This window comes from Typopeltis vanoorti, chromosome 16 (assembly GCF_054136105.1).
Source record: "Typopeltis vanoorti isolate ZY-2024b chromosome 16, IOZ_Tvanoo_1.0, whole genome shotgun sequence".
Lineage (NCBI taxonomy): Eukaryota > Metazoa > Arthropoda > Arachnida > Uropygi > Thelyphonidae > Typopeltis > Typopeltis vanoorti.
In genome coordinates this window covers 40,135,338-40,147,935 of record NC_143564.1, presented here as the reverse complement: position 1 = coordinate 40,147,935, position 12,598 = coordinate 40,135,338, and the positions used below count along the sequence as shown (strand labels likewise).

General features: G+C 43.0%; 1 protein-coding gene across 2 annotated transcripts in view; it reads right to left on the bottom strand.

Moving 5' to 3' along the window:
- Positions 1 to 12,598, bottom strand: part of LOC150097966 (uncharacterized) — a 490,509-nt gene that overhangs the window by 90,612 nt on the left and 387,299 nt on the right. The window lies entirely within an intron of this gene.

The window sequence follows — 12,598 nt, the reverse complement described above, 5'->3', positions numbered from 1 at the left end:
ATTAAGTGCCTGCACTGGGGTCACACCCAGAGATTTCTGTATATATTTAAAATAATTTGCATATTTATTTTATTAGAGTGTTCTATCCTGGTACTACAGGCTTTATTCCTAAAAGGATAATGACTGGTGAGGTGTTAGAAGTGAATGAAGAGGATGTATTCCAAATACTGAGTATGCTAAATGTCAAGAAGACAGGGGAACTAGATGGAATTTCACCATATATTTTAAGGAAATGTGCTATAAAACTGAGTGTGCCATTAATGAAACTGACTGAGTTTAATGAAAGTCTTGTAATGGAGCAGGTTCTTGAAGAGTGGAAGGAGAGTTAAAATAGTACCATTACATAAAGGTGGTGGTAGAATGGAGACATCAAACTATAGGTCTGTTTGTATTTCTTCTGTAGTTGTTAAGATTTTGAAGAAAATGGTAAGAACTCATATACAGAATTGGACAGATGATGGTAATATTATTTATGCATGCCAACATGGATTTGTTAAAGGGTACTCTTGTTTTAGTAATCTTTTATAATAGAGTAACAAGAGCAGTGAATGAGAGTAATGCATACACTGTCATTTTTTTGGATTCTTCCAATGCGTTTGATAGGATGCCACACGACAAGTTGATTTTTAAGTTGCATCATATGGGTTTGGATATCAGGTTAGTGGATTGGATTGATGATTGGCTCTCTGATAGATATCAGAGAGTTGTATATGGGTAAGCAGTATCAGGGAGTAGGAAAGTTACAAGTAGAGTTCCACAGGGTTCGGTTCTGAGATCATGAAAATTGGTAGGAGACCTCAAGTAGCCTGTTAGTGTCAATTTCTTCATTCCTTAAAGAATGAAGAAAGTGACAAGAGCCTCTGACTTGATGTCCAGTCTACACCTTCTCATGCTGCCCCATTAGTAGGTATAGATTACCTAGATACTTAATGAACAAGGATGAGCTAGCCATTTGGGATTCCACAGACCAAACTGTATGCTTACTGGCTTAAACCAAAATAAAATGATGGTGCAACATGATGGAATTTCATGACAGCTGGGGCAATGTCTACATAAGAAGGCCCCAAATGTTTTCATCAGGGAACCAGGGTAAATGGTGTAAGATTTGCAGAGTTCAAGAGTGGTATCATCAATGTAAGAAACATCAACAAAAAAGAAATGGAACTAACAGAATTGGATAAGTACATAATACGTAGTACAGAAACAAACAAAACAAAATGGGCGAGGTTCTTCTAAGCAACAAAAGAAGATATTATATTCAAGTAATGATCATCAGGGGAAAAGAAGGAATACTTATAGTATTCAACACAATCTTCTTCAATGGAAGCAAACATCAGAATGGAGAAATGATGATATTGGTGGATGATGAGACTCCTGCCTAAGCTCTCAGGGAAGGTTCTGCAAAGGAAGAAGTAGAGGAATTTTTTGAGGCATCAGAGAAGGCAGATGACCAAAAGAAAAAGGAAAAGTTGGTCTCAGTTGGAGATCTAAACGGCAGATAAGGAAATGATTAAAAGACAATGATTATGAATTATTATTAAAATTTGGAAAAATTTGTAGAAAAGAGCAAATAATAATGATGGCAAGTACTTGCTAGATTTCTGTTCAGAAGTACACTAATATATATCTTTTTTTATGTTGGGCACATACACAAGAAATTAGTTGGTCTACCTATAGTACATTAGTGCCGTGTATGTGAGAAACTTACACCATGTTCCAGCATAAAGATACACACAAATTCATATGGAGAGAAGACACAAGAAATAACAAAAGTATCACTGACTATATTACTTCATAATCTTGCAAGGGTGGCACATAGCTGAGATGGCCTCGTGGAATAATGGCTTGAGAAATGAGAGGGCCTACACCATATTGCAGAGCCAAGTGAAGTATGATCGGAGTAATAACGGCTATAAGAATTTCTGTGTATGAATGCTAGGAGCATTATGAATAAAGGGAATTAGTTAGTGGCATTGATCGACTCAATATTTCCAAAGATTTTCCTATCAGTGAAATGGTTAAATAAGGAAGGTGTGGAAGATAGGGAAGGTAAATGTGGTGGTTGTGGTGGTGGAGAGTTATTCATGATAAGAGATGCTTTATGTCCTTTCAGGGTGCAGAATCTAAGCAGAAGCAACTTTAATGGCTTTTAAAATGTTGTTGCTATGGATCATGAAATACAGATGGTGATGAGCAGAAAATGTTTAGTCAAATTAGTCTGCCAAGTGCAAACTAATTTGAATATGGGTAACTTCAAACAAGAAACTGGGAAGATCAAGCAGCATGCACTGCAAAAGGAAATGAATTTCTGAATTTCCTGAGGAACAACTGTGTTAGACTACATGTGGCAGCAGGAACATGGGGATCAAGAGTTTTGAATTTGGTGACAGCATCAGATGATCTGATTGTGATTGCCATGCCATAATTGCTCCCAGTTGGTGAGAATGAGCATGAAGTTTTAACTTATAGGATGAATAGGCATGCAGAGGTATGAAGGAAGAAGAAGAAATTTACAAGGAATTGTAAGGAAGGCTTAGCCTTAGAAACTAGCTTGCAGCAGTACAATGAATGAAAGAATTTTAAGGAAGAAACGTCAGTAGTGCATGGGAAATACTTACGAAAAAATTACTGACAGAAATGGCAAATTGTATGCCTCGAGTAAAAAAGATAAAGTGATTGGGAGTTAATTGAATGAATGACAAGAAAAATTAAAGAGGAACTGCAGATGAAAAAGCGATTCTGGAAGACATATAAAGAGAGAGGTGGAGAATAACTGCATGAAGAATATAAGGCTCAGGCTAGGAAAGTGATTACTATTGTAAGGAGAGAAAAATTAGAATGTGAGACAAAACTAGTGCTGCAATCAAGGAGAATCCCAAGGAGTTTTTTGCTATGTTGCAAGTAAGTGGAAAAATTGAGTTGAGCTATTTAATGATCACTTTATTAGTGTTCCATCCTGATACAATAGGCTTTATTCCTAAAAGGATAAGGATTGGTGGAGTGTTAGAAGTGAATAAAGAGGATGTATTCTGAATACTGAGTATGCTGAATGTCAGTAAGGCAGAGGAGGGGGGGGGTACATGAAATTTCCTCAAGCGTTTTAAGGGAACGTGCTGGTGACTTAACCATGTCATTAACCTTGCCATTCAATGAAAGTCTTGCAACAGGACATGTTCATGGAGAGTAGAAGGAGGATACATCACCATTGTATAAAAATTATGGTAGAATAGAGGTATCAAACTATAGGACTATTTGTATTTTGTCAGATGTTAAAATTTTGGGGAAATTAGTAAGAATCTGTATGCAGAATTGGACAGATGAGGGCAATATTATTTATGAAGGCCAGCATAGATTTGTTAAAGTGCGCTCTCGTTTTAGTAATCCAGTTACCTTTTTATTATAAAAGGTAACTGGATAACAGTAACAGTAACAAGAAAAGATAACAGTAACAAGAGCACTGGATGAAGGTAAGTCATACATTGTCCTTTTTTTGGACTTTGTAAAGGTATGTGACAAGAGAAATTATCATATTAATTATCAATACCATTAAACAAGTTGGCTGTTTTAAGTTGCAACATATGTGTTTGGATGTCAGGTTAGTGGATTCGATTGGTAACTGGCTTTCTAATAGATAGCAGAGAGTTGCATATGGGTAGGAGCAGTATCAATGAGTAGGAAGGTTACAAATGAAGTTGCTCAGGGTCAGTAGTGGGACAGTTACTGTTCAATCTTTATGTCAATGATAATGTCACAGGACTACTGGGAAATTTTCAGTTGTATGCAGATGACATAGGAGCTGATAATGTTGAAATCTTGACAGGTAATGGACTGATTTGAAGGAAAATTGTAGATAGGAAGTGATGTGATGTAAGTTTTTCATGCAGTAGTATCATATCCTGTACACCCCCTTGAGGATACATGTCAGGAATTTGTTGATGATGATAATGTTGATGCAGATGACATAAAGTTTGGGAGGGTTATTGGTAAGAGTGCTGATGTTCTGGCTCTTCAAGAGGATTTGCATAAGCTGGAAAGGTGGGTAAATGAATATGGATGTCAGTTTAATGCAATCAAATCTAAGGTTTTGAAATTTGGGATCCACAGATGGAATGCCTCATACTCAATTGTTAGGAGTATACTGTAAGAAGTGGAGAATGCAAGGGATATTGTTATGATTTTAGACAGAAACTGAAGTTCAGAGGACATATTGCAAAGTTTGTGAAGATATCTCAAAGAACTGCTGACTCAATACTGCTGGCCAAGAGAAATAGTGTAAAAGGGTTATGGTCTTATTGATCAGATTACATATGGATTTCTGTGCTCAGGTCTGGTTACTGGAATTTGAATGGTATAAAGTAACCTTAGACAGAGTGCAGGGATGGATAACACAAATGATATCAGGACTGCATAATGTGGATTATGAGGATGACTGAGGGCATAGAGGCTGCAGAGCTTTTTGGATAGAAGACAAAGGGGAATATAATGGAGATATTTAAACTGTTTTAGAGTTATTATCGAATTAAAATTGAGGAAAGTTTTCATATAGTAGAATAAGGGGAATGAACAAGAGGCCATCACTGGAAGTTACGAAGAGAAGTAGTGAGTAAGAAGGTAAGAAGTAAGTTTTTTGCATGGAGAATGGTGAGAGCACGGAATGTATGGCTTGAGAGGGTGTTGAAGGTGCAAACTGTGGAACAGTTTTTAGGAGTGGTACCTTTTGACTGGTGTGCTGTCCTCACAATTTTAGCAAAATGTCCCCAAAAGTTTGCTAGAATTGTGAGGACAGCACAGCACATTATGGGAATGATGTAGAGCAGTGCTTCCCAAACTTTTGGATGTAAAGGCCCCCTTGGAAAAATTAAAATATTTCACGGCCCCTTAAAAAAATGAATTCGTATTACAGACATATATTTGTTGTATTTATATTCAATACAAAACATACACAGCGAATATTGCAAAAATCAAATGCAAATATTACATTTTTAGCATTTTACATACATATTTGACATGGTACACTTAGTTTTAAAACATTTCAAATTTGTTTTCATTATTTCACAGTCCACCTCGACAAAACTAACGGCTCCCAAGAGGGCCGCGGCCCACAGATTGGGAAGCGCTGATGTAGAGAACACTGACATCTAGGTTATGTTTCCATTGTATAAGACTTTGATCAGACTGTACATGGATTACTGCACAGATTTGATCCCCAGGTTTTCAAAATGATGAAGAAATGTTGGGATGGATTCCGAGATGATTGATTAAGGTGGTTTTTGGTCTCTAAAATGTAGAGTATGAAGCAGATTGAGAGAATGCAAATTGCAGTCCAGTAGACAAAAGGATCAGGGGTGACAAGATTGAGACACACAAGTTGATAAGGAGTTATTGCTAGATTAACGTGCATCAGATTTTTCATAGAATGGGTGGAGATGGGAAGAGCAAGAAGCCATCCCTGCAGGCTGTAATGAGTAGGATTTTTGCATGGAGGATGTTGTGAGTGGTTGGAATGCATTACCTGGAAGGGTGATGAGTGTGGAGACAGTGAATACATTCAAGTCACAGTATAATGAGCTGTGTGTGTGTGTGTGTGTGTGTGATGGAGAAACTCACATCAATACAAAACACCAGTCAATACAAAAATCTATGGTACCACTCCTAAAACTGTTCCACTGTTTGCACTTTCAACACCCTCTCAAATGAAACATATGTTCCATGCCCTCACCACTCTCCATGCAAAATCCACCAACACTCCCAGATTCCTCATTTTCTCCACCTCCTCTAAGATGTCTCCACCAATCTTATACTCGAAAGTTTATTTTTCACTTGGTTAGAGTATAATAAATTTAGTTTAATCCTTTATCCAAGTGTGAGCAAACAAAGTTTGCACCTGAAAGTATCTTCAGGACTGGGGTAAGGTGGTACAACACCAGGGCACTCCTTGCAAAGGTGGAGTAAGCTACCAACACTCCTATCTCGGTATCTCCCATAATGCAAAACACATCTCCTTGGGAGATATGTTAGGCATCTTATGGGAGATACCGAGATAGGAGTGTTGGTAGCTTACTCCACCTTTGCAAGGAGTGCCCTGGTGTTGTACCACCTTACCCCAGTCCTGAAGATACTTTCAGGCACAAACTTTGTTTGCTCACACTTGGATAAAGGATTAAACTAAATTTATTATACTCTAACCAAGTGAAAAATAAACTTTCAACATCTTTCTCTAAATCCAGAGTAATTTATTAAAAAAGGGTGGCACACTATTTGGCAACCCCTATAGGTAGAGATGACCTGCTAATGCTTCTGCCTGGTATCTCCACTTGGGCCTGGCTCCCACTGAAGAGACCTCAATAGACCTCAAATTTATTATACTCTAACCAAGTGAAAAATAAACTTTCAACATCTTTCTCTAAATCCAGAGTAATTTATTAAAAAAGGGTGGCACACCATTTGGCAACTCCTATAGGGAGAGATGACCTGCTAATGCTTCTGCCTGGTATCTCCACTTGGGTCTGCCTCCCACTGAAGAGACCTCGATTGCTGCAGGACAGTATTGTATTTATTCATTGTTAAATTTGTTACTTACTAATAATAATTTGTTATTTATACTTGTTATTTAGTTGGTTGTACTAACCTTTTGTATTCTTAGTACTAACTCTACTAACTTGCTGGTAGTGCATTTATACGCACTACGGGATTTCCTTACAGAGTCTTAGGACTCTTTATTTTTCTCTTTTTTTTAGAACGCAGAGATCAACCATGAGTAGAGTAATCCCCGTTCCCCCCCCCCAGGACCCGGACATTAGGAGTGGAGATTCCAGGAATGGAGGATCCTAGAGCACTTACTACAGCCCTTAAGGAGATAATAGGAGTTTCTAACATCTACTCCTTCACCCCGTATGGAGGAGGACGATTTCTTATAGTAGGCAAGAATTTAGCTTCGACAGATCAACTTCTGAAGGGTTTCCCCATCCAAGGGAAGCAGGTGACCCCTACCATGGTGGGGTCACAAGTACGTCAAATTAAGATCGACCGCTTCCCTATGGAATATCTAGAAGCCGGAGAAGACGTGCTTGTACAAACTTTTAGTAAGTGGGGGAAAGTGAGTAATATAAAGAAGAGCGTCTCTAAGGAGGACCCTGCCTGGTACTCCGGCGAAGTCACCTTTACCATGGACATGCGACAGCCAGTGCCAAACCTCGTTACCATCGGCACGTCACGTGTCATGGTTAATTATCCCGGGGTACAAAGACAGTGTCTGCGATGTGGCTCGACTGAACATCTGGGTAGTGACTGCCCCCGAGCCAAGTGTTTCAACTGCGTCGGTGTTGGGCACATCTCCAGCCAGTGCCCACACACCTGCCGAAAGTGCTCCAATACAAAGCACAAAATAACATCGTGTCCTCTGCGCACATTTGCAGACCTGGCAGGGGCACCGATTGAACTGTTGAACCCGCAGCCTACTCAAGACGGCGGTGAATTTCCGGTACTCCCCAACACCATCGGGGAGAAAACATTCTCTCAAACAGTTCTAGGGAAAATTACGAAACGTCCTGCACCATCAACAGCAGAAGGTACTGTTTCCCCCCCAGCAACAACATCGGCTGAGGAAACAGTCCCCCCCTCGGTCGTTTCAACTGTACCACTACCAGCGACGGAGGAACAACAAACAACCGAGGGTACAGAAGAAGCTATGGATAACACTTCACCAGTTATCCCCCCCCCTCAACAACATCAGAGGAAGCTTCATCTGTAGACGCTTCTAATACTTCCCCTATAGTAGCCAGCATCCACCCTGCAGAAGAACAGAAGACAGAGGAAGGGAAACATCAACTTCCACCCCCCAAAGAACCTCCTAAGAAGAGGAAGGAGCAGGCTTCCCCTAAAATGGGGAAAAAACATCGAAGCCGCTCCAGCAAAAGCACGGACTCAACAACATCTGAGTCTGAAATGGAGGTGGAAACCCCTTCCCGCCATCAAGAGAGCATTAACTCTAAAATTAGTAGGCACACCGGCTCCCAATTCAACTGCTTTGACCATCAAATAGTGGACAATAAATTAGCAAGTTTTAAGATTAAGAACAGTCGTCATGAGTTCGAGGTCCTCTCGAGCTCGTATGCAGAACTGGCAGCCGGTCTGCAGGGTGAGGGATATACTACCTCCCCCCCACAAATTAAAGCCTTAATAAAATATGTCGAGCAATTGCGAATCAAGGACCTAAGCCGGGTATAACAACGTAAAACATCATAATGCCACCACCCCCTTTTTGCATTGCCTCGGTCAACATCAGAGGCCTCCGCTCACCATCAAAACAAGAGGAGGTGTGGAAGCTCATGCTAGCGTTCAACATCCGGCTTTTGTTCCTGCAGGAAACACACTTTTTCCACTACAAGGACATGCAGGAACTAAGCCATAAGTACCCCGTAACATCATTTTGGAGCTTCGGCAACAGAAACAGCACCAGGGTCGGGGTACTTATGCTAGCCCCCCTCCTCGGAGCCTTCTATAACATCCAGAGGGACGCAGAAGGGAGAGTTCTCGCCATTGACTGGAAGTACCAGGGCTGTACCACCAGGTACATTAACATCTACGCCCCAGCAGATCCAACATCAAGATCGACTTTCTTCCAGTCACTTTACACTTACTTATATGGCGCCCATCACGTGATTCTGATGGGGGACTTTAACTGCGTGGTGGACCCGGCCTACGATAAAGTGGGGAGTAATCCCAATACAGGCACTGCTGGCTACAGGCAACTGGGAATTCACCTCAAGAATCTCCAGCTAACGGATATCTGGAGGGCTCACAACCCCTACTGTCGGGATTATACGTGGACAGGCAAAGCTATCGGCACACGGCTCGACCGGTTCTACCTGTCACCCTCCCTTGTCTCCAGATCCGAAGCCATAAGGCACGTTCAAATTAATTATACCATCTCGGACCACAAAATGGTTGTGCTCACGTATCATCCACTAGAAGCAGTAGAAGTTGGTCCGGGCCCCTGGAAGTTACCACCAGACTTCCCGTCCTTGTTCTCGGCTAAGCTTAACCAACTGTGCTCCACTTGGAGCACCGGTGGCTGGGACTGGGACGCGTGGGCACAAATAAAAATTAACATCAAAGAAAACATGATAAAATGGGGCCTAGAACGTGCCTTCTTCAGAAGATCTCAGCTTCGTGATATATACAAGGAAAGAAGCTGGTTCGTGGCCAGCCAACGCCAAGGCTTTCCATGTCACAACGCCATCCATGACATTAATCTCGACATTGAAGTGGAGAGACAGAAGCAAGTGGAAGACAAGAACACCAAGATCCGACTAAACCTCCACTCGGAAGACAGGCAATCGGCTGCTTTCTACAACAGGCGCTATGTCAATTTTCGACAGGAGAGAACCATCACCACCATCACTGAAGGCGGGTGTACTTACACCACAACACCTGACATCCTGAAGGCCTTCTGGGGGTACTACAACACCCTCTACCAGGACAACAGTACCCCCCAAGATTACTCCTGTTGGAATATTGACCCCTTCCCTGTGCACATCCAAGCAGGGTTGGATGCACCAATTACAGCGGCCGAAATAACATCAGCCTTCAAGCAGTGCCGTATGAAGAAAGCGCCTGGGCCAGACGGACTAAGCACTGAACTCTATCGAGAAGCCTGGGACTACATCCTCCCCATTCTCGTGGCACTATTCAACAACTTTCTCAACACAGGGAACGTGCCACGAGAATTCGTGGAATGCCATACAGTGTTCATCCCCAAAACCAACAGGGATCCATCCAACATCAAAAACTGGAGGCCCATCAGTCTGTCAAACACGGACTACAAGATCCTCGCCCGTGTTCTCAATGACAGACTGAAGCTGGGGATGAGATACGTCATCAATAGCACACAAGTGTATGGTGTTCCTGGCCGATCGATGGAGTTTAATCTCATCCTCATCCGAGAACTGCTACATCTGGTCAACCTTAAGATGTACTCAATGGCACTGTTGACCATCGATCTCAACCAAGCGTTCGACAGCGTCCGGCACTCCTTTCTGTTTAACATCCTGCAGAAAGTCGGGGTCAGCAGCGGACTGCTTTCCATCATCAGAGGAAGCTACATGAACAGCTCCACCCGCCTCCTCGTCAACGGACACCTTTCGGACCCCATTAACATCCAGAAAGGGGTCAAACAAGGGTGTCCCCTCAGTCCACTGCTCTTTGCACTAGCCCTTGAGCCATTTCTACGGGCAGTCAACAGCTCACGTGCTGTGAGAGGGATTCCACTACCACTCACCACAGATGACTCCAAAGTAATTGCATATGCGGACGACGTGGTGGGCACCCTCAGGGACAATGACTCCATACAGAGCTTCTTCAACATCTTAGAGAGGTTCAAAGTGTCGGGGTTAACACCCAATCCCGACAAAACTAAGATCAAGATGTATGGAGTCTGGGACCTAAACAACATCCCCATGGGTCTCGTCCCTCCAGGAGACCCTCTCACCATCCTGGGGGTCCCATTTGCAGCAGAGCCCGTTCTCGACGTTCAACAACTTATCAACACCACAGTCGAGCGTCTCAAGGACTGGACAAACGGACACCTGTCGCTCTCCTCTAGGGCTACTATCATCAAGACCATCTTGTGCCCTATGTACCAGCACGTCGTGAATATAACAAACATCAGCGAAGATCAAGAACTTCGGCTTTACAGGAAACTCTTGAAGTTCTTCTGGGGCAGTCTACGCCAGGAGGTTGACATGAAGATCCTTCAACTTCCGGAGAAGCTGGGGGGCTTTGGCCTCCCCGTCCTTAACATCAAATACCTGAGCAATACCACCTTCCATCTTAGCAGGATACTACAGACCGACCATCCCTGCAGCTATCCTGTGTGGTATTTCTTAGGCTTTAAGCTTCCCCTTTTTGGGATCCCAGCCCACCAGAGTCCCAAGGCGGATATTGTTCCAGAGGATTACAATAGACTTTGCCAGCTAGTACAACAACTCCGCTTGTCGGGTGTCAACACTGCCTGGATCCGGAACAGCAAGATGTGGTATGATCATCTCCTTAACATCCTTCATACTGAAGTTCCGGATCTAGGAATCAACAACAATGACATCCTCTTCAGCCACCTCTCTAAACATCGAGGCTACCCGTCGAGAAAGGACCTGGCCTGGAGGATAGCCTATGGACACCTTCCAGTCAATGTGAATAAGTGGTGGTTCAACAACAACTGGAACCCATTATGTAGCTTCTGCCGGAGCCCGGACACTGTAGAGCACGCTTTCTACGGGTGTCCCATTTCCACCTTCATCTGGAGGAGGCTAAGCGATGTGCTCTGCATCCCCCTCCTACTGCAGGAGCAAGTGATCTTCCTGCAGTTCGCTCCACCAGCCAACAACAGGCAGAAGTTACTAGTTATCATCAATGAACTCAAATATCACATCTGGAAGGTTAGGAAAAAATTTTCCAACTATACTAATCCTCCCAGTCTATTGGATCTCTCTCGGATCATCCTCTACATGTTCTATGGCTCCTTAAGGAGGTTTTTACATCTCGAGAGAGAGGCTCTGGGTGACACCAAATTTAATAACAAGTGGTGTTCACCTCCAATCCTGTGTACTGTCAGAAACAACACCATCAAGTTCTGCCTGCTGCTGCTTTAAGATCTCCATCTGCAGCAGCAGCTCCACTCCGAGTCATCTTCTTGGTCTCTGCGTCCCCCCCCCCCCCGAGGTCTGTTTTGTTTCCTGGTCTCCCACGGAGGTAGTTCGGAGGAAAAACCCAGGCAGCGCAGGCCAACTCGAGGTGGGCTGTCCTGAAAGGGCGGGTCACCTGGGCACCGGCTACCTCCGTGGTCCTTTTGATTTCTTGAGGCAGATCTCCGAGGAGGGTGAGGAAATATCACTTGATAGCTTTAAGCTAGCAAGATGAGAATAATGAGCTGAGGCCTATTTTTCTTCTTTTTCCCTACCCCCCACCTCCCCACCCGCCCTTCCCATCCTATTCTGCTTCCTCTCCTCTTCCCCCCCCCCCTCCCCCCAGCACCCCACCTTGACCTCTCTGTCACTTCCTTACCCCTCTTTTACTTCTCTTCGGGGGCACTCTGACCCCTTTATTTTTTCAATAGGCCGATGATGGGTTTATTCTTTACTCTCACCCACCTCAATAAAGGTCAAAACTAGTCTGGGTTGTGGCCCTTCCCTTAATGCATAACATTAGACATATCCGCAAGGAGATGTGTTTTGCATTATGGGAGATACTGAGATAGGAGTGTTGGTAGCTTACTCCACCTTTGCAAGGAGAGCCTGGTGTTGTACCACCTTACCCCAGTCCTGAAGATACTTTCAGGCGCAAACTTTGTTTGCTCACACTTGGATAATGGATTAAACTAAATTTATTAAAATCTTATACTCTGCATCCCATCTGTGCTTCATAAACTTTACGCTTTGCTACAATGAACTTGTAGCCCATTCAGAAAGTCTATTAAAATCCCCTTGAAAGGCTACAACCTCCATTATTATTATTATTATTATTGTATGGGCAGCACTCCATGACATCTGAAGACTCATTGTGGGAGATCCAAACTATCATACTTCTCCTTGATCCCATTAAC